This window comes from Neopelma chrysocephalum, unplaced genomic scaffold (genome assembly GCF_003984885.1).
Source record: "Neopelma chrysocephalum unplaced genomic scaffold, ASM398488v2 Primary Assembly neopelma1_60, whole genome shotgun sequence".
Taxonomy (NCBI): domain Eukaryota; kingdom Metazoa; phylum Chordata; class Aves; order Passeriformes; family Pipridae; genus Neopelma; species Neopelma chrysocephalum.
Genome location: NW_020897715.1, coordinates 13785285 through 13808191, shown reverse-complemented (window position 1 = coordinate 13808191; position 22907 = coordinate 13785285).

Sequence of the window (22907 nt, the reverse complement as noted above, 5' to 3'; positions counted from 1 at the left end):
GAATGTCTCCTGACTTCTCTGCTAAGCTTCATTTGGGATTTACCACTTGAGCAATTCTCTCAGCCTTTTCATGTCTTGACCTGTCACAGTAGTTGTGTGGTTTGGCTGATCTTCTGTCCAGTATAGTCTCCTGAAGAGTTTGGAGGCTATTGGTGCTGAAGGAGTGGAAATGCAGTAGGAGGACATGAGACTGGAGTATAAGTTCTCTGGAGCTTCACATATTTGCCACTTGCTACATGCTTCATACAGAGTGTAGTAGTTTTGTCAGTGTCTAGGTCCCAGCTTTCAATCTGCTGTGCCTATCTGCTTCTTCCTGCTCTAGGAGAGTTGAAAAACCTGGTGCTGTAAAAAGGTCTGCCCCAGCCCATTTGGGGTATATTTCTAGCCTTCACTTTGCTTGTCAGTTTTCTGCCCTTCTACTTTGTCACCTCTTTCACCCCCTCTTTCTGCCTTTGCACTACCTTCTGCACTTCCAAATGACAGTAGCCATGAACAAGGTCAGTGCAACATGGTTGCATCCAGGGAGCTGGATTCGTTTAGGTCTTGCTTGCTCAGATGCCTCAGAGATCTCTTTTATTCCCTCCCAGGCTCCCGAGTCTCTGGTGGGCTTTGACCCTGGCTCTCTAGGTGCAACTCCACTGAGTTGTGAGTGTGGTTTCCAGAAGAGGTTGATGCTTTTCTTCCAGCAGGCCAGGGCGGGTTACTACGGACTGACACAAAGGACATCCTATCAAGGGAGCTGGTAACAGCTCTGCCTGCTGAGTTAGTAATAATAATAATGGCCCGTCTTCGCGAATGAAGATTTTGGGAAAGGTCTTTTTACCTTTCCAGCCTGCGCAATGGATTTTTTAGGTGAGACACAGCATGCGCTGAATTGAGCCCACCCTTTAATCCTAAGGTTCATCTGCCGGGGCCAAGCAAGCTTGGACAATGGCAGTGAGGTCCTCAGGACGTAGGTTTGTTTAGAGTGACCTTCTCTTAGATGGATGGCCTCACAGGGCTAACGAGCTCCATCTGCCTGGGGGACTGGGATTTGAACCTGGGTCGCAGCGGTGAGAGTCCCGCATGGTTCCACTAAATAGCCAAATAGTCTCAAGCCCCAGATCTGCACTGAGTGGTGATGACATCAGTCTTCCTTTATGAGTTACATGCTGCAAAAAAGTCACCAGTTTGTGGCTCTGAGAATCCAAAAGAAATCACAGCTCCCGAAGAGAAGTGCAGCTAAAGGTTCAGAGCTGCTTCTTGTGAAGTGTAGAGGGCATAGCCCTATAAAAATTATTCTTAAGTGTTTTTCCAGACAGTTGAGTTGTAAACTATTTGCAATTTTGGTGGTCATCACCAGTACATGGTAGGTCAGACAAGAGGTAGCGGGCGGCAGGAAGCTGCATTATTGACTGGCTGAAGGATCAGTTAGGAAGTTTTGGACCTGGGATCTCAGGAGCTGTGACAAGTCCTCATGACTGCTGATACAGAGGATAGTAGGAAATGGTGGCTTAGCAGCTTATGAATGCACAAATCCCCTTTCTCTGTTTCTGAAACCATCTATCTGCAAAGAAGCACCGGCTTCTCATTAATAAGTGCACTGCTGGATTGGACCTTCTCTCCCAGTGGCCAGTGGGAATGAAGGACCACATGGCCTCTGCTCCAACACCAGAGGCCACATGAGGTTTCATAAAATGCTAACACGGGTCGTTCTACTAAAGCCTTTCTTGTTCCCCTCAATGATTTTAGTCCTGACTGCTAAAAAGGTTTAGAAAGGTGGAACCTCACAGAGAGTGGGGAGCTGGAGGAATGGCTGTGGGTGAGTGATATGCTGTAACATGGTACAGTAAAAGACCGCTGTGCTACCTCTAAAACTGTGTGGAATGGAAAGAACCTGCCTCCTCACTGGTTCATTTGTTCCACTCACCACCCTGGTTAAACTTGCTTCTCCAACCTATAGCATTCCTTTCAAACTGCTCTGTGTAAGTCTATGTTGCTGTATGTTGTAGACATAGCTATGGTATTAATCTCTCACTTGTGTATAATGCTGAGTGTGGAAGTGATTTGACCCCTCAGAAAACCAAGAACAGTGGGAACTGGGCATTATTGTAAGCAGACGTGCTCTTTATTTAGTATTTTTTGACCTACAAAACTGAAAATGTGGTAGAAAGCCATTGAGCTTTCATTTGGGACTGCTGTGCAGGACAGAAAGGAGACAGGGAGATGAAGTACCTTCTGCAGAGCTGGATCTCATCTCCATGGCAAGAGCTGCTTGTGGAACCCAGTTCCTCCTTCTCTCATTCGAGACCATCATCCAGACCACGCCTGCCCCTAATGACATGCAGCAAATAGTAACACAACTGTCTCATTATCAAATGCATCTGAAACAGAAATCAGATTCAGCCAGCAACATCAGCTTGGCTAATTTATGCCTGACAGTGGTTCAGATAAGAACAGGAGCTGTTGCTATCGTCTGATACAAGGCTCAAAGGAAGAGAGATTCCTGAAGAACAAAGCTAGTAAAGAAAGAGAGTACCTTTTACTTGATCACCAAGGGTTTATACCTTAATAGCAAGTTGTGATTTAGTTCTCCCTGTGCACAGGTGAAGGTGAACACAAGTATTGTGGAAAATATACAGTTTCCAGGGAAGTTTGTGTACAACTCCCAACATACTTTTGGGAAATATACACAAGATATCTATGTAATAATAATAATTTGGATTCTCAAAGTCATTGGAAAGTCATGGACACATGCAAACATATGCACACAGAGGAATAGTATGTGTCAGAGGTGGAGGGATGAACAGTGATGGAGGAGCACTTTGCCTGCTCAGCTATGCCAGGTTCTGATCACAGGCAGGAAATTTTAGTTTGAGAACATCTGATAATTCTTGCTTTTAGATAAAACTTTTGCACACTCTCATATTTGGTTCTGGCTAGAAGCAAGGGAAAAAATGGCAAAGGTGAAGAGGCCAAAGAGCTTTTCCACTTTGAGACTTACAAAGTTTTCTAAAATGATTTCAGGTGGAGCAGTCGGAATTTTAGACAAATGTTTTTATCTTAATTAAGATGAGAATTTCATTGTGGTTCTAAAGTTAGTTTCATTTGGCCTTACATCACTCCTGACACTTTTGAAGACATGCTGTTCATTTCAAACTGAGACAGTTTAGTTATAAACTTCGGCAGGTACATCTAATAGCCTTGACTGATTATACCAACATTTCCTGCTCATCGAGAGGGGCAAGGGAGAAGTGTCACAAGCAAGGGAAGAAAGTCAGCAATGAAGGAAATCCCCATGTGGCTGTCAGTCTGGCCACAGAAACTCATATACATCCAGATTTAGACTGCTTACAAATTGCTGTGAATTTGCTGTAAGTTCAGAACCAAACCTGGGTCCAAGTTAGGGTGCATTGGTGGTGCAGAGATTTTTCTGGGTGGAATGTTTTGTGTGTGCAGTGTTGCCTTAAACCTTGTCTTCTTGTAGGAGACATCCAATAAAGGTGCTGTTGAGCAGATATTACAGTGATGTGAAAACTGGATTTGCAAATTTACTTATCTGCTCCCTTCCACACACTTGGATTCAGAGACCAGGATCTCTGTCTCTAGACTTCTTGGAAATGGACCTGACATGTGTTTTTCTTTCCTGATCAAGAAAAGAAAACCCAAAACTACACCCTCCCACCCCAGCATGTGAAGATGACAGTGTGTATGAGAATGGCTGCCAGAAAAAAAGCCACAGACACAGGAAATCACCTTAATAGAGTGAAAATTAAGAAATGACCGACAACGTAGTCTGTCTCCAGGATACAAGCAGTATTTTCATGCCTTGCCAATTATTTTGTTTGCATCAATTTTCCTTTATTTTTATGAAGTTTCATTTTTCTTTTTTATTTTAAGAGGTAGTATAATGAAGACAAAAAAGGATGAAAGCCTAGAAAATATTTAATTTTTGCTTTAACAAGGAAATAATTATACTTTTAATTCCATGAACGGGAAAGGAACTAACCAATTTGGTTTTTCCATCTTTTTCATGTTATTTCATACCTGTAAAAAGGTTGAGAACTCTATTTAAGTGGATTATCTTGCCACTGAAAGGAAAGTGGGAAATGAGTTAGAGAGGTAGGGTTAATTTCTTTCAGGACTATCTAAATGTGTGCATACATATATTTGCTGTGTGCTATTTGAGAAATGCACTTATTTAGCTTTGCAAGGTCACCTTAACCTTAAGAATTAATGGAACAGACCATTAGCTACAAGAAGCAAAGTCCCCAACAAATTGTGCACAGATAACACAAGCCTATTTCTTGCTGCCTAACAGAGCCCCATTTATAGCTTGGAAGGGAATGCGGGGGAGAACTTGTCTCACTTAGCAATAGATATCTACAGCACAGGTGTCTATGTCCTAGATTTACCCCCCCTAGACATCTGCATGCCATTATTGTTAATGGATACTGAGGAGAGTGCTTCAGCAGATAAAACATAGGTGTTTATATTAGGATGAGATGAACTGCACCTTAAACAGCATTAGTTATATTGATTAGAGCTTTACTGACTTACAGGGGGAGCTTAGAATGGCTTCCCCAGATGCAAATTTCTACAGCTCATGTCCCTGTATTTACATGGGCAAATCCCACTGTCCATACTGTAATTAATCCTTCTGCTAATCCACGATGGTCAGCCAAGCACATGCTGTAGTGATCTCTCTGATGGTCCATTCATTAGTTCCTAGATAGCAACAAATTTTTTGTCCTACTCACTCTTCACTGATATTAGGACCACAGCTGACCTGAAGTGCAACACTTTGAAAATAACAAGTGCCTTCTTTGCCGCTGAATGAAGCAAGAAAGGTCTCTGTGACAAAAGCAGGCAGTGGATTATATCCCTCAAGACCTTTTCTCAGGTTGTACACGATCTCTTGAGTAGGGAGGATAGATCTGATTCATGAACATCCCAAATGTTTCAACCAGCTTATAACTATCCAATACACCTGCTGTATTTCAAAGCCCTTCATCTGCTGCATCGCAGCAGCAAGGATTTGTAGTTTGATCTTCTGAACTTGCAGCTTTCATGATTTTTAGGTTTGATAGGCAGAGAGCTGCATTTGTTAACATGTTTATCACTCTCCAGAAATGTAGGCGAGAGTAACTGCGCAACAGAGAAGAATAATTTCAGAAATACAAGAGAGGAAATACAACATCAGTTATGCAGTGGAAATTACCTGGGAAAGCCAAAGAGAGGAATTGAGCCAGATCTGTGCTTGTCCTGGAGACAGAGGAAGACAGTGGTTTTCAAAGGAAGCTGAAGCTACCATCTCCTTCCTTCAGAAAACTTTCCTGTTCCTCAGAGATTTTCCCTGGGGCTGCCGAGTGGTTAGCTGGTACATTTTCCTCTGCTCCTGTGGCAGAGCAGGTCTTGGTGTGGTGACTCTTCATCCTCTGCTGCCCTGTAAGGCATGCTTTTAAAAATCAGAAGCAACCAAACATTTCCAGCGGAAATTTCACCTCATACAGCAAGTTCAAATCCAGCAAAAGACATTGTGTTTTGAAGGTATCTTACATGGGCTCTTTAAAGACAGGCTGGGTACCTGCAGATTTCAGCAGGTCACAGGTGTGAAACCAAATGAATTTGAGCGTGCTCTCTTGAGTGTCTGGCCAGAGGAACTGCTGAGATTGTTACCACTCGCACCTAGAAGGCTGTTTAGTGACACAAGTGACAATGATTGTACTTCCAGTGATGAAGGTTAGAAACTCAACAGGAAATGTATTCGACTATTTTTTTTAGTATAAGAATTTTCCATTTGTAAAGGCTGATTTTATGAAAGCTTCAGGGTCTGTAGAAATGTGCCCCATTTGATGAAATTTCACTCAGAAAACACATCAACACTTCCAGGAGGTTGAAATGTTTCATTTAGGCTTTTTTATAATGTTTTGCTTGGTTTCCTGTTTTCTCTTTGGAGCTACGGTATAATGTAACGCTAAAACTAAGATACATATAAAACATTCTGATTGACCTAAAATGATCAATTTTTCACTGAGACTTTCTATGTTTTGTTTTGATTTTTTCGTTTTTGACTTTTTGTTTGTTTGGGGTTTTTTTCTTAAGAAAGACAAATATGAAATTGCAGAATTTCCTTTGGCATAGAGATTCAAAATTTTGTTCAGATATATTAAATCACTGGATTAGACATGTACGCAAATAACATTTGTTATACTACCACCTTCCATGAAAAGACTGCCAACACTGAGTGGTAGAAATTCACAATTACCTTATGAAATGGAAAAGATCATGGGACCTGCAAGGATGTAGGGAATCAGGTTTGTGTAAAATTTCCCACTGGGTATGGTATTTGGAAATCTCCGTTTGAGGTAGTAGAATTGACTTCTGTGTCTGGTGTTCCTTGGAGACTCAGAGATTCTAAATATAATTTTTTAACAGCATGTCTCCAGGGCCCTATCTCTCCCTCTGTTATTTCTCCTACTTTCTCTCTCTTTCTTTCTTTCTTTCTTTCCTTTTCTTTCTTTCTTTTTCTTTCTTTCTTTTTTTCTCTTTCTTTCTTTCTTTGTTTAATTCTCTTTCTTTTTTTTTCTTCTTCTTCTTGATATCATCTTTCAGGTACTGTAGTTGAAATTACATTTCAAGAGATCTTGTGTCATTTTTCCCTGAATTGTAATAATATTTTCTCCCAATAATCTGTGAAACCAGGGATTTTGAGAGAAAAGTTCTCCTTTAATTTCCTTTGAAGGATATTTATAACTGCTCTGGCCATGTTTTGTCTTAATGAGTATATTGTTCCCTCTTACATCTAGTGGTGAATTCCACCATGAAGACCTAAGGACCATCCTGTGAAGAAATCTAGTGGTTGACCTTCATGGTGGGACAAGTGTTACTGCCAGAATCCTACCAGAGAAGGTTAAAAATATCTGTGCTGTGATAAGGAAATTAAGAAAGATCAGTAAGTGAAGCTCAGGTGAACTACGGTGGGATTTCTTGTTTGCCCAGAGGCAGTAAGAGTCCTGGGGCTTATATAATTGGGAAGGTTTTCAGAAAGCATAACCACTGAGAGGCATTCCCTAAAGGAGAGCCATCCTCCAGGGAGAAATGATTCCTAAATGCCTGAGAGACTGATTTCTGGCATTAAAGTAGCACAATTAATAATGAGACCTTAGTCTAGGAAATAGAGTGAAAGTTTGAGAAAGTCTTGTACCCTATTTGTCTCTGTGCTTTTTTGTTTAATACACAGGAAGAGCAATATTGATGAAAGAGTATATAGCAATAGGTGGACGTATAGCAAGGAGTGAAACAAAAAGAGCACAAATGTTGACTGGAACAGTAGTGAAACTAGTGATACTGTTTGGGGAACACTTGTACACAGTTTAGCTAGAAAAATGGTCAAGATTAGACTGACATGCCAAGGTACATTAATGTCAGTCCAAGGAACATGAGAAACAGCAAAACACCTGTGTTATTACAAAACCATGTTAGAGAGAGTCGTGACTGGAACATAAGTATTGAAGGGTATATTGTTTTCAGGGAAGACAGAAACAAAGATAAAGTTAACTATGATTATGCCCATTAATGGTGTGATGGGCAAATAAGTAGTAGCAAAGCTAAAGGTTAATTTGCTTGGGTCAAAATCACATAGGGAAGTAACTGAAAAAATGTTACCCCTGGATGTCTGCTCTAGCTCATTGGATCATGAAGCACTTCAACATGTATGAAAGAGAGAGAGAAATATAACTGGGACTTGAGTCAGTTTAGAAGACTGTATTTTCTGAAATATAGATTGTAAAATAAGCGCTATTAATAAAAGTAGGGCCTGGTTATTCTTGAATGTGATAGCTAAAAGGCTTCATCACCAAATAATCACTGAGCCTCATCAAAAGTGCTGCTATTGTATCCTTGATTTCAGTTAGCAGAGAGAATTTTACAGGAGAGCTTTATGTGGGACCTAACAATAGATTGATCATGAGTTGGATAGCAACATGGTAAATAACAGGCAATTTGATTTTGTCAGGAACAAATTGTATAAAGCCAACCTGATTTCCTACTCTGACAGGTAACAAGCCTTGTAGATAACGACAAAGCACCCTGACTTGTTAGGTTTTGACACTGTCTCATGTGAGACTTCCATTAGCAGGCTAGAGCAATGCAGCCTGGTTAAAATTGCTATGGTATGGATTCAAAACTGTATGGAAAACTGCACTTGTAAAACAGTTATCAGTGATTCACTGGATGACTAGAAGGATGCATCAAGTTGGGTACCATGGTCACTGATGACTTAGGTTATGGAATAATGCATGCCCTTAATAAATTATAGAATACCCTGTTGAAAATCATATACATTGTAGATAGGACAGGATTCAAATTCAAAATTTTCTAGATGGATTGGAGAAATAATCTGAAAAAAAAAGAAGGGATGCAAATCAATGAAGATGAGTACAAGGTGCTGAGAGGCTATTGATAGTACCAGCATGAAACAGGAGCAGCTGGGTATAGTTCTGATGAGAAGTATATAGAGGATTACAGTGGATCACGTGTTGCCTGTGAGTCAATCACAGTAAATCACCTGTTGCAAAGAAAGCAAACGTATGCTGGGATGTATAAACAGCAGCATCACGTTTAAGATATGTGAAGTAATCCTATAGCCTCAACTGCATCACGTTTTGGATGCTACATTTAAGAAAGATGCAGGTTTCCTGGACTTAGTCCAGAAGACAAAACCAGGAATGCTCAGAGATGTAGAAACCACAAAGAGTGAGGCAAGATTGAATGAGCTGGGAGCTGCTTAGCCTGGGAAGAGAGGTCTCAAAGGGTTTATGAAGAAGGAGGAAGCTGCCATGAAGACAATAACCTTTTCTTTGCATCCATGGTAGAGAGGACAAGCAATAATGGTCTTAAATTGCAGGAAAAGAGATTCAGATGAGGCATTGGGGAACAATTTTTGAGGTGAGGGAGAGTAATACAAAGAACAGATTGCTTGGGGAGGTTATGGAGGCTTTGCCAGTGGAGGTTTAAAAGAGCAGGTTAAACACCTGCCTGTCAGGAGTGATGGAGGTCTGGACAGCTGATCAGCGCTTGGGACAGAGATGGACTATGTGAGCCATCAAGGTCCCTTCAAGTCCTACAGCTATATGTTTTGGTTCAAAATGAGTGGCTGGATAAATAGGAATGAAACGTAACTGTGAGTTTCCTTTTGTTCCCAAAGAGCAAATTTTGTGCAAGCAAAGAAATCAGTAAGTCAGCTGAACTTGGGAACTTACAGACTTTAAAGGAGGAGGAGAGGCATAATACATTTTAGTGGGTATTGCAAAAACAATTTGTAGTTTCCATCCTAGGAAAAGAGAGCAAACTTGGAGGACATGAATGAGTAACTATTTTTAAAAGCTTAACTTTAAAAATGTCTCAGCCACAAACAACCTCGAAGGAACAGAGGAGGGCAGAAACAGCACGTTGTCTACAGTATTAATAAATTTCTAAATGCTGCCATCCCTAAATACAAAGATCAAAGAAATCATTTGTGGTGGCAGTGCAGAGCAGATGTGAAGTGAGTGAAGACAAGAAGAGCTGGAAAGCTGCAAAGGAGTTGTGAGTGTTTTCAGGGAATTGTACTTGGAGAAAGGAGTCTTCCTCTCTCCCTCCACCATTCAATACTGTCAATCACTCAACCACTGTCACCTCAAAATGCAGATCTCGCTCTATTTCCCCCCACCTCCAAGGAGCTATGGAAGTGCTCTGTTTCTGCTCTGAACCCAAAGCAGATACCCATCTATGCCTCTTGGGCCACTGCTTTTGGTGGCATGTGTGAAAGGGGGCTTCCTGCCTTTGGGGGAGGAAGCAAAGAGTTGAAGCATCATGACTGGGAGGGGGATCTGAGAGAAAAGATCTAACTTTCTTCTCTGGCTGCCATCCAGAGGAGCAGAGGATAGGAGTAGCAGTTCCCATTGTTTAGAGGATATATTCCGGCAGCAGTAGCAGCCATCCTGACCTGTTCGTGTTGGCAGTCGCAGCAAGGCTAGCTCTGCAGTGTTTGGCATAAGCCAAGAAAGCCATAGGTCTATGGACCTTTTATTACCCCCCCAGCAGTCCACTGCACTTGATAACCACCTGGTCCACCTGCACATCAAGGCAGCCTTGGGAAGGGGATTAAGCAACAAAGAAAGGTATGTCTTGGGAGGTCAGAAAGTGCAGGGATGAAGTGAGTATTGCCAGAAGTCAAACTGAGTTAGTTCCTGCAAAGGAAATGAAACAACAGAAGGATCCTTAATACCGTAAGTGAAAAAAGAAGTAGAGCCTCTACATGTAGCAAGAGAAATTTACACAGTTCTAAACTAGAGGGGTACTTTGCCCCTAAGAGGAGAAATTTACAGTGTGGGGGCAAAGTCAGGTGGACTAATGGGAATAAATGTACTGAAAGGGCAATGATTGCATGCAGGATGGAAGTAATTCAGAGAGCTTACTGTGCTCAAACCAGGGAGGTCAGGAAACTACCATCCCCAGCATGCTAAAAGAACAAGCCCATGAAATCACAGGTCTGGTTGATGGGATTTTTAATAAATCTGTGCAATCACTGGGGGTTCCTCTGCCTGGATAATAGCAAATGTGGTACCCATATTTAAGAAAGTGAGGGAGAGCAATCTAGGCAGCTCTGGGCTTGTTATTTTGGCCTCAAGGGCATAGATGGATTCAGAGCAAATTATGTCAGAAAGAATAATTGAAGACATGGAATAGAAAATGGGATATAGTGCAATATGCCATTATCAAAAAGAGATTGTGCCAGACTAACTCGATATCTGTCTTTGATAAGGTAACTGATGTTCTAGACAAGGGAAAAGTAGTAGATCTTCTCTATCTGTACTTCATTAAAATTTGGTATGGTGCCACCTGGGAAATTATTAGTTAAATGAGAGAAGATGAGGATTAGTACAAGAATTGTGAGGTGAGTAAGGAATTGGTGAAAGAAGGGAAGGAGGCAGTTGTGCTGGAAGGAGGTTGCTAGGCAAGTTCTTAAGCTTTAGTCTTGGGAAAAATATTTTTGATGATAACTTCTGGCCTAAAATTAGGAGTGGATTAACAGGAGCATCGTCAATGCTTAGGATCACCAAAATATCACACAAAGTTTTGTGGAGATGGGGCTAACAGGACTGTGAGGAAATGCAGAGGCATGAAATGCAAGACCACGGATCTAGATTTGGGCACTGTGCGCAAGAGTTTCACCCGCACGCTGAAAGCTTATTAGTTTGAAACAAGAAAACAGAAGACAGGCTTGCTTGTAGCAGTCAATCACAGTACAACTATGAGCTCACAACTTGTGTATGAGGATGTGTTGTCATGGGAGGAGCACATGCCAGACACAGTGGAGTACCGTAGTGGTTGTATGAAGGAGATGTAAACATCACCTGGAACAGCCAGTGTCATTCTTGTCAATTGTTTTCAAGGGAGAATTAAAACTGAAGCAAATACCAACATGGAAAACCTGTATGATCGGGGGACGAGCAAGCCCATCATATCAATGAGCCTTCCCTGTTCAGTCTAGATGAATGGAGACTGGGGGACACAATTACTTGCTGTAAACACATAATTGAGTCAAATACAAGGGAAGGAGAAAAGCTACTTTAATTGAAGTTCACTGTTCTCACAAAAGTGGTCAGCTAAACTTGTACTGGGAATTAGATGGTTTCGGGTCACCAGAGGAGAGTAGACTGACCATAGTTTTTCAAGGGTTACAGTACGGCCAGGCAGTGTAAGGTGCTATGAGCAATCTGTGTTAAGGGATGAGACCATATAATGTGGTGAAACCAAGAGGCAGAGCTCAGTTCCTCAGGAGGCCACTTTCTCCTATCACATCCTATATAGGCTGGCAAGCAATTTCAGGGTAGCTGTAATTAATGCCTGGGTCCCAAAGAGCTATATCACTGCCAGTAATATCTAGCAGCATATATAAAGGTGTCATATCATGTCTTCTCTCCTGGGGCTATGGCTCTCTCCCTTTCCCTGCATGTACAGTACAGATTTGCAGGGACAGTGGGGTGGACAGTGGTCTGAAGCAGTGCCAGCAAGGTGGGCACAATGAAGCAGACATCACAGACAAACTCAGAGACCCTCCTTATCATACCAAGAGAAGGAGGCAGCAGGATCTACATTCTTTCCTCTGCTTCTGGGATCTGTGATTATTAACAGGTACCCATGACACCTCTTCCTCATCCCAGATGTGAAATGAATTGCTTCCTAATGGGAGTGGAAGGAAGAGTGAGGTTGCAGCCCTTCTAGCTGGTCCAGTAAATTCTCTTAAAAACTGCGCTGGTTCCCTAGGATGTGCAGTACTCGAGGTGTTGCACACCTGTGATGGCACTACAGGCTGCATAGGGACTGGGGTGGTGTAAGCAGGCTGGATTTCTAAAAAGGACAGAAACAGAGATTTATACTTCATTCTCTCATGAAATCAGGCTCTGTGTATGTGTGAAACAGTTATGGTGATAAGAGAGCTGTTGATGGAAAGATATCTACCATCCCTTGTGGGGATAGCAGGGAAAATATTCACCCCATTGCCTTGTGCACTCAGAGGGAAATCTCTCCTCAGAAAACCTGCCAGTACCAATAGTGACTGATAGCTCTCCTGTAGTGGTTGGTGGCTCTTTGCTAAAACCAGTGTAAACATCACAGGTGCTATCACTGAGAACAGTTGCTCCTTCTATCCTTCATTCCCCAGGGATTTGCTCCTGTCATCCCCTTTTTTTACGCTGGTAAAGAGAGTATCACAACCACTCTTAGTCAAAAGAGGAGGGGGTGGAGGCCCATCTGGGTCCTTGGTTTGATTTCATATTTATGAAACAGCTTAAATGTCAGCTTGAGTGAAAAATGACACCTTCCCAAGCTTCTCATATTAATGCCCGTGGCTGCCACTGGTTTCTTTAGGAAGGCAGCTTGTGGTTTTTCCTCTCGCTCTCCCTCCAAAGGCTGCAGGGAAAGATGAATTGAACTGATAGATGAGACTGCAACTGCCGATAAACTGCTTTGCTGACAGGAGAGGGAGAAGGAGGTGGGGCGGGTGGCCAATGCTGAGGAAGAAGGGAGGGAGGGACGGAGGAAGGGAACGAGGGAGGGAGGGAGATGGAGTGAGAGAGGAAAGAGAGATAGAGGAGGTGGGAGAGTGGTCTAAACTGAAGGGGGGGAGAGATCAGGAGAGAGGATGCTTGGGTGTGAGGAGAAAAATAAGAAATAAACTGGCACATGCTAAGGCAAGAGAGATGTGGTGGGAAAAATGAAAATCACAGGCAAGGTCAAAATACACGGTGGAAGCATTAATTATGCATGACAATGTATATATGCATAAAGGAATGAATAAAAATACACCCACCACCAGCAGAGGAACCTCCTTGTGGGTCTGTGCTTAGCATTGCCCTGGGTTGCTGGAGGCTGTACATCATTTGAGACCCTTGTACTGCAGGTGTGTTTGTGTGACACACCAATGAATCCTGAAGAGACGGCCAAAGCAAAGCTGAGCCAGGCAGTTCTGGAAGAAGACAAGTCTCCTGGGTACTGTGCTGCAAGCATGATTAGGTAGCCAGGATCAGTCTCCAAAAACCTGCCTCTCTACATGGCTGTGCACTGATACAGATACCTGAGCTTGCCTGGATATAACTTGGGTATCTTCACATTTCATGGTGCAGGCCTGATGGAAACGGTTTGTCCTCCTCTCCATCTGCCTGAAGGGAATGGAGCACAAGATGCCCTTATCAGACAAGGTTAAAAGGCTTCTGCCTGGAGCCAATTGTACAAGCAGGTTATATGGGCCAGAAAAAGTGGAGGCTGAACCTCTCCTGGAAGTTAAGTGGAGAATTAGAAAAGAGCTTTGTGTTCCCTGGAAAAAGAAAATTGCATGTTATTCTCCCTGGGAGGAGTCTGATCGAGGCTTTTTTTAATTACAAACCCAGAACCCTGGGTTGAGTCTGAACAACCTTGTTGGAAATAAGTATACTAGAGCAGAGAAACAATGAGAAAGCAGAGGAGGGTAATCACCCTGTCTCTTGCACAGATGTGAGGGATCAGGAAGTTAAAGGGATATTTTGGCCCTTCTCGCTTAGTCCTTGAGGGACATAATTTGTCCCAGATAAGAATACAGAAAGGTGAGTGCTTACTGTGACTATGCTAGGGTAAGGACAAACTCTACTTCATTTGTATTCCAGGGCAGAGGCTCACCTGCCTTTTCACTGGGAGTCGCTGATGGCAGTCTCCAAAGTCGCCTGTGGAGTCTAGTGCTCTCTGTGCTAACATCTGCTCCCTTTTCTGTTGCTGAAAGCTTTTGGTTGGCTTGTTGGTTGTTTGTTCCTTTAACCGAGAGGTGTCTCTGAAGTCTTATTCTGTCTGGGTTCATGACGCTCAGTACCTCTATCAGCTGTTACAGTGTTTTGAGCATTATTCTTGGCAATAGCATATCACTCACTTTTCAGCGTCTCAGTCAGTTCTTGTCACTTTTTTCTCCCTGATTGAGATAGTAAAAAAGTCTGCTTCCATTTCATCTTTATCCCCCATGGTCAGCTCTGTTTACAGACTCACTTCTTGATTTTTTTTTCTTGGCAAAGGTTTTTCCTGTGGTCTTTTTTCCCTGTGCTGCTGAGGATCTGAGTCCCTCTGTGCTGACTCTTTTGTGGCATTTCTCGTCTCTGGTTTCATTTCCCTGTTTAATCATTCTCCTTCTTGCCACGGGTCGTACTAGATTGGTTCTTGACATCACATTTATATACCATCTGCCGACTAATAACATGCAAGGGCTTGGTTTCCACTAATAACAAGCCAGTCTAGTTTAAGATTATTTAGAGATACTGAACCTTGCTTCTCAGACACGGGCATGCAAGCTGGAGCTGAATGCTTCTCTTGTCATCTCTGTTCTTGCCACCCAGGCTCTACAACACCCACTTTCTAACAGCATAAATGAGGTTTTTTGCCATATCTTAGATTCTTTGTTCTGGTGCTAAGCTGAACTAGATCTGTTTATTCCCTACCTGCTTGAAAGGGCTTATCCAAGTCCAGGAGAAGTCTCACACCTTTATGAGGGTCAGCCCAGCTAGGGAGAGCCTGCCTCAGAAGGGCACTTCCCTTCTCTCTATTGAGTGGTTCTGAGAAGACTTTGTGTGAAAAAAACTGCTTTTATACCAGGGTATTAGATATGTCTCAAAAAATTCCCTACTATAGAGGCTGCTTGGCCTGCAGTGCCTGCTTCTGTGCAACAAAGTTCTCCTTTCCTCCGGACCAAGGCAGCTGTGTACAAGCTGCCTATGGAAAGGATCCCTGGCTTATACTGAATAACAGTCTGAGACCAGGAGTCCTTTGGAATGCTGCTGGCTGGCCTCGGCCAAAACCATGACAGGGGCCACAGCAGCAGTTTGGCAATGTAAATAGTTGAGTTCCAGTTACTGGGAGCACTTCTTGTGCCTATTTAGTCACTAGCCAGGAAAAAAGAGGATCCATTTGCTTTATAGCATCCAGAACCCTGAGGCTTAATACCAGTTTGCACCTCAGTCCTGGCACTGACACATTATACCAAACTGCAAACTTCTGCTCAAGATCAGGATTTCAAAATCCACCCCAGACAAGGATGGTGAGTTGTTCCCAGGAGCTACATCTTGCCTCCTTGTTTGTCCTCCTGTACCAGTGACCTCAGCAGCTTCCTTGGGAAAGCAGTCAGTTGTCAGATGATGGCAAATTAGACAGAGGAGGAGCTTCAAACCAAAGAGATTTCTCAGAAAAGCTTCTCATGTGACTTCAGGCAAGAGTGAAATCTTCCGCTTGGAGACAGCATCATGTTGGCCCCTAGCAGGTTGGAAGGGTGCACTGTGCAAGAGGGTGGCTGCCTAATCCCCTGGCTGTGTAAACCGGCAGTGAGGCTGCATGTCGTCCAGATCCAAACGTAGCTCTGAGGCACTAGCCTTCTCCCACGGATGGTGGCCAGGGAGTGGCAGGAGGCTTTGACTCAAGCTTTCCTTCCATCCCTGCTGCAGGCCTGCAATTACTCACTGTTTCCACACAGCAGGTGTCTGGCTCCCCATGGGACCAGGGAATTAGAGGCACTAAGTGCTGGAAGGAAGAGAAGCACTAAGGCTGCAGCCTGGGAGCAAGGAAGGAGCTAATTCACAGGATGAGGTCTCCCGGGTCCCTTGGTCTCCCAGAAAATCCTCGCCAGTAGCATCCACTACAAGCATGCAGGGGAGCAGAGAGGCTCCTGCTGTCTCCAGGTGGAGCTTTTACTCCAGCTCCTGCACGGCACTGGCTGAGCTCAGCAAAGGATGCAGCACTGCTCAATGTGAAATTACCTCGGTGCTTGAGCACACATGAGCCCTAAACAAACCCCAGTCTAATGCTCAATCCCCATCCCTCAAATCCTAATTAAACATCCACCAGTAATTCTGTTAACCCTCTCCAGTCAGCGACAAGTTGGGATCTTTTGAATTGGGCCTTTGGGTTCTTTATGCTTCTACTCTGGATCCCCTACTTACAGGATTAATTAAAGTGACCCAGTTTATGGCTGGGAAGGCAACAAAGAGTAACTCTCTGCTCCTTCTCACATCAGCCATTCTAATAATGTTTGGCAGCACTGGCAATATTGCCCTGCACTTTGGGGACGTAGGAAGAGACACTCTAAGATGGGCAGGTGGACTTTTTCTCTCACCTTTTGCATATTTCTTAAAAAAAAACAAACAAACACAAAAACCCCACTGCTCTATGCCTTTTTCCCCTCTGAAAAAGTTGGCAGTCATGGGGAAGAGTGAGCCAGTGCCTGGTGTCTAAAATTGGTTTACAGGTGGGAAGACCCCCAGGGTATCAGCTGCCTCCTGTTTCCTCTGGGTAAACAAAGGAACAGGTGATGTGAAACAGGTCAGGTACTTTGTGCTACAAGAGCCTCCTGTCAGAAATGAGCTTTCACGTGATGCCTTGAAATGAGGATGTCATCACTGATGTTTTTATTTTGTTGACTGGGGAAGGGAAATAGAACAAACGAAAGAGAACCAGGATGGAAGAAAGGGGTTAGACAATGTTTAAACAGTACATATGATTGTTTTTCTTTTTTAAAATTACTCAGTCATTGAGAAATAAACCTTCTTAATAAAAATAAAGAATAAAAATGAAATACAGTTATAATTTTATTATTACTAGTGCTATTATTGACACAGGATATTACATATGCATTTTCCCCTTGTGCTTAAAAACAGATGAACCAGGTTATGGTTTTACCCAACTCCAGGACACGTCTTTTTGCTGGACCATCTTTTGTGGTGTTCATTCCTTCTCCTCTTTCTGCAGCACCTGGCTCTGGAACTGTTTGTTTTAGGAAGCCATTTCCCTGCTGTAGAGAACAGACCATATTTAAAATTGTTTGTTAGGACATTTGCACCAGATAGAGACAACATCTAAATTAATCGGGTTGTTATACTAAAGCCAGGACTGGATTAGCCCCTTGCAAGCACAGGGAAGAGAAAAGTGTAGTTTGGAAAGAAGCGAAGTAGAAAGGATGCAGGAACACCTAGTCTTTGATGAGGAGAATCAGTAGTCTTTTGGGATCACTGTCAGTTCCTGTCAATAGGTCTAGTTGTGATCCAGCTTTGCAAACCCCTCTGCACGTCACTGGGTTGAGAGTTTCTCCCCTCCCAGCCTCTGCACTGCTTCCCTGCACACAGGGACAGGGCTCTGTGTAATTTCATATGACTTGCTCTAATATTAATATCTCCATGTGCAGTAGTCATTGCAGTGAAAATAAACTGTTATTTTTTATTTTAAATGGTTAATATTCATCAAATGTTTATGAAAATACTTAACCCATAATGATGACAAACACAGTGCCTAATAAAGATGGAAGTGAAGATCCTCTTTGTGAATATGTAATCAGAATAGTAAAGAAAATTACATTAAAAAGACTTCATTATGCCATTAAATGTGTGAAATGACTTTTTCTTCTCCATTTTAATTTTAGCATAGTTCTTTTTTTTTTTTTCTTTTTAAGTATCTCTGACACTTTAATGAGACGGGTACATAAAGAGGTATTGGCTGCTGTAACAAGAAGAACTTTGACTGGTGGCATCCATCATTCTCATCGAAATTTTCATTTCATTTATCATTAAGAAAAATCAACACCATTTCTGTCAATGATTGTCATTTTTCTCCTTTATTTTCTGTAGGGAGAGAGAGACATCCTTATTACTGTTTCAAAAGCAACATGTTGTTTCAAAACCCTCTGTAGAGCTGCAGGCCCAGAGTCATTCCCCCTCAAAGCAGGGGCTTACCGGTGTACAAGTTCACATGCACCTGCTTTTGCCTGACACCCTGGCACCCCTGTAACTAATAGGATGAATTTCTGCTGTTTGAAATAGAAAAGTAAGGGCTTTTGATCAGCTCTTTTAGGGCTGTGTATTGATTCATGCAGGCAAAAAACAGGTCAGACATTAGGTGGCGTGTGTTTCACCATCTGGGAAGCTACCCAAAACTTCACAGTACCAGACCAACCCTAAATGATGTGGAAGTTCCCCTCCTGCTGATGCCCATCTTGCAGAATTGCACTATGATGGTAAATCCCTACAACGTGAAGGAGGGAACGTGATTACCTACATAGGGGCTGTGACAGACCTCTCTGGGTACATGGCAAAAAAGACACACTGAGCACAGCCCTGGTGACAAAAAAAGGAATGCTCATGAGAATGCACAAATCTAGGTGCAACTGAAGGCCTGGAAGCCTCCCCAGGAGGCAATGCCTGACATCATGGATCAGCTGAGGAGAAGAGGCTGTGCAGCTCTGTTTTAAAGGGCAGCACAGCACGTGTGCTCCCAGGGGAGGCTCATGAAGCAATCAGTTACAGCTTTCTTTTAAGAAACAAGGAAAAGAAAAAAGAAAGCATTTATTTAGTTGCATGTTAATTGCGGTGTTAATTTAAACAATTAACGTTAGCTTTTGGCAAGAAGCTCTAGCGGCATGAATATAACATGTACCTTTATTTCAACAGTGCTTTAAAGTAAAATATGTTCTTTTCTATTTAGGCTCTTCTGTTGTACTCATCTCCATGGCAGCCAAGTATCACATCCCTCTGCTGCATCACCCCCAGCATGTCCCTTATGCAGAGGTTTGGGGACTAAGAGTGTCACTTTTACCAGGACTTTTTCTGAGAAGTATTAAAACTAACACTGGGCCTTTTCCCCTTTGCCAAAGACAGGTCTTTTTGGTAAGATAGGCTTGTCAAAAGCCAAATCTGGTGGCTCTCAATTTGTGAAAGATTTGAAAATCACTGCATTTTTTTGTCCATTGTGTATTTTCAAAAATGTGGCCTCTGTTCTGTGGGGACATTGTGTCCTTTCACAGCACTGTCCTGCTAGCTCTCCTTCCAAAGCTCAGGAGGGACTTTGATAGGAATTGAGTCAAGCACAGGTATTCTTTCAATAAAACAGCTTGTGAAGAAGACTTGAAGAGTTATGAGGGGGAGGAGGGTTCACAAACCAAACCTGTAATGAAGAGACTTCCCAATCAAAATGTGATCAAAGAGGCTGCTGCCTTCTCTCAGCCTACTCCTTTCCATCTGAAACAGCTGATGAATGGTTATGTTGTGTTTGCAATTACAGTTCTCTGAAAGTGATAAATTATTGCGATTATTCCTAAATACAGGACTTTTACATGTATAATTAATACATAGAAGAGAATATCTGATAAGTGGTAGGCCACGTTCCAGTTCCATTTACACCATAATAGATCTGGAGTAGCTCCAGCTGTCCCTGTTCATGGAAAGCGGCTGTTAAACTGGGCTTGCACACTTGGAATACCTTGCAGAAGTCTTCTGTGTCAGAGCAACAGAGAACATAGTATGGCTCATGCATTTTAGTGCCCACATCCAAAAATCTCAGTTCTAAGATCTGTCTATCCCAATGATCATATGACAACTGAAGCAATAAGAGAGGACTTGTCTCTCACTGATATGTCCAATAGCAAGTCCTAACCCACTAGCTTCAGGCTATGAGGGCAGTCTAGAACTCACCTAACTGCAAAGAAACCTGTCTTCTCTCCTGTTGTCTGTCAGTGGTGTGGAGAAGCCGGTCCTATATTTCTTTCAGCTGAGTGCTTCTCTAGAGCACGAATACATTGGTCAGAGCTCAAAGTCTGAGATGTAAGGCTGACACTTACAGCAAAAACCCCCCACCTCTAAACACAGAGCCAGCATAAGAACAGGAAAAAGAAATTGTACAGTAATATAGTCTGCTGACACGGTTACCCATTAATGCCAGCTTTAAAGGTTAATGCAATTTAACTCGCTCTCGGCTATTACTCTGAAATAACATGCCAAAGCTTCCTCTATAAGCAGATAACAGATAAGGATGCTTTATGATAAACACCCACAATAAAGCTGCAGAACTTTACAGTGTTATGCTTGCAAGAGTGGCAGATTTGCCTTTATTTGTGCATGTGTGTGTATGGAGGAAAGCAGAGAGGAGAGGAGAGAAGAGAGCTGGAAGAAGAATTCTTGGCTCTTAGACTATCAGATAGCTTGATAAATCTGTCTTGTTCGTGTTGTTTCTTGCCAATACAATGGAAATTAATTGACATATCGCATGTCTGCTGCAAGTTGAGTTTCCTTCTGCACTGGCAGAAAAAGAGGTGCTGCTCTACAAACCACCCATGAGAATATTTGTTGGGTTTTATTTATATATTTGTCTTTTTACAAGGCAAAACCCATCAACTTCACTGTATAACAGCAAAATATAGAGCTTTATCTATCTTCACCTTCTGTTTTAAAGTTCTGTAAACTGTTTCAATGTTGAAGTTTTTCTTCAAAACAATAATTAAAAAAAGGCGTAATCATGCTTCATCATGGAATGTATGAGGCAACTTATTGCAGGACTTATTTTGTCTCTTTGTGAAATACACAGAAAAAATACGTAAGCATACACTGCCTGGGGATTATTGTAACATCTTATTAATATTCTTAAAGCACTCCAAGATCTTCCATTATATTCTTTAGCAGGTTAAAGGGCAATATTTGCATGTCTATGGGACAGTGAAATATTTTTATTAAAAAATATTAGCCTTAAAATTTTAGGGCTCAAGAAAGACACTGTGGGTTTTGTATGTCAAACACATACATATACAAAACTCACACATGCATACTCAAGCATGCAGGGAGTGCTAATTCTTAAATTACTAAGTAAAAACACTGTACCCTGGAGAGACAATCTATGAGCTCTGATGCAAAGGGCCTGTCCAGGACTCACGAGACAGATCCAGCCACCTTGCCTTCTTTGCGCTCAGGTCACCCCCTCACCAGTGTGACACCGTCAGTCCTGTTTTTGCCAAAACGCTGACATTAGCAAGCAGTGTCAGAGACTTGGCATGAAGCTGAGAGGTCGTGGAAAGCTAGCGCACTGTGATTTTGTACAGATGTGCCTTGCCGCAGCTTTCTGACTTTCCATTATTCCTTTGAATTACCTTTTCTACAAAGCTGATTATGTCTTTATGTTTGCAGGGCAGTCGGAGGGCGGGGGGGAGAATCTGCCTCCAGAATTGTCTGTTGTTCCTCAGGATGCTTTCATTTTTCTGTTCAGCATCTCCCTTTTCTGCTTCACAGTTTCTTTACCGTTTTGCTGGAATATGACATTGCCTTGAAAAGGATTAATGCGATTCTGGGATATATCAGGCAAGGGTATTTTCAGAAAGGGAAGTATTTTAGCAGTACAATGATACAAGGGAGTGAGGAGGCCTCACTTAAAATATTGTGGCCAATTTGGGTCATTCGTGATCCAAAAAGGGAAAGTGACATAAAGTAAAGAGTTGTGAGGGTGATTAGGGGAAGTGGCAGACCTTCAAAAAGTATGTGTAAGAGGCTCAGTTAGATTTGCAAAAGAAAGATGAGAAAGAGTACAGTTTTTCTTCATAAATACGCTATTTGTAAATACCACGATGGAGAATTGTTTCAGCTGAAGAAAAGCAGTGCTAAAAGATCAGATGAGTATGAATTAACTAGGCAATCAGGAGAAGGTTTCTAAACTTCAAAGCAATGAAGTTCTGGTCTTCCATATAGGATAACAAGGGCAAGGAACTTAAATAATTAAAAAGTGGAGCTTGCTGAGTTCATAGAAGGAATTACACTGCATTTATATTTTAATTAATTAATTTCATGCTTCAGAGCTCCCACTGACCACTATTGGGGTAAAAAAGGAAGTCCCTTCATTTCCCAGTTCTTTATTCTCTTGGATGTGTATGTAAGGATGGGAGGAATGAGGAGTGGGGAGAGGGCAAATTGATCTTCCTTTGAAGCATTAAATTACCCAAACAAGAAATTATCCAAGGCTAAAGACAGAATAGTAGGTGGGTTATGCTGGTTCTCCTAGTGGTACTGCCTGACTGATGTGTCTTGAATTAAAAGCATTGATTGTATGTGTCATTGGGAAAGATTTTCTTCTGCACTGAAGAACAAGGATTGTTCAGAGTGATTGCCTCCCTGGTGTTCCTCTATAGCCATGTGGAGCATGACCCACTCTCAGGAAATACCAGAATGTGCCAACCTGTATGCAAATTGCAAGAGTCTAAGATCTTCCCAAAGCCCTTCATCTTTCCCATTGTCTTGGTTGGACATGCTATAATCACTGCAGCATTTGCTCTTTTGCATCAATGTTGTAAGGTTGCAGTGTTTTCTAACTTGGAATGGGAATGGGCATTGAAGCAGAAGTTATGGATATTTGTCAATTAATGTCTATTCCGTTGTTGTCTGTAGTATTTGGAGGCTGGAATTGGTAACCTATATGGTTGCCTTCTGTTCCATGTCTGTTCAGTGAATGTTTTCTCTCTTCTTTATTTTTGCTTCTACTTTTGAATTATTTCAGTTATTTCCCTCTGCTTTTATTCTTTCTACTCTTTTTTTGTTCCTGCTTTGCTGACCTCCCTTTTTTTGATTTCTTCACCC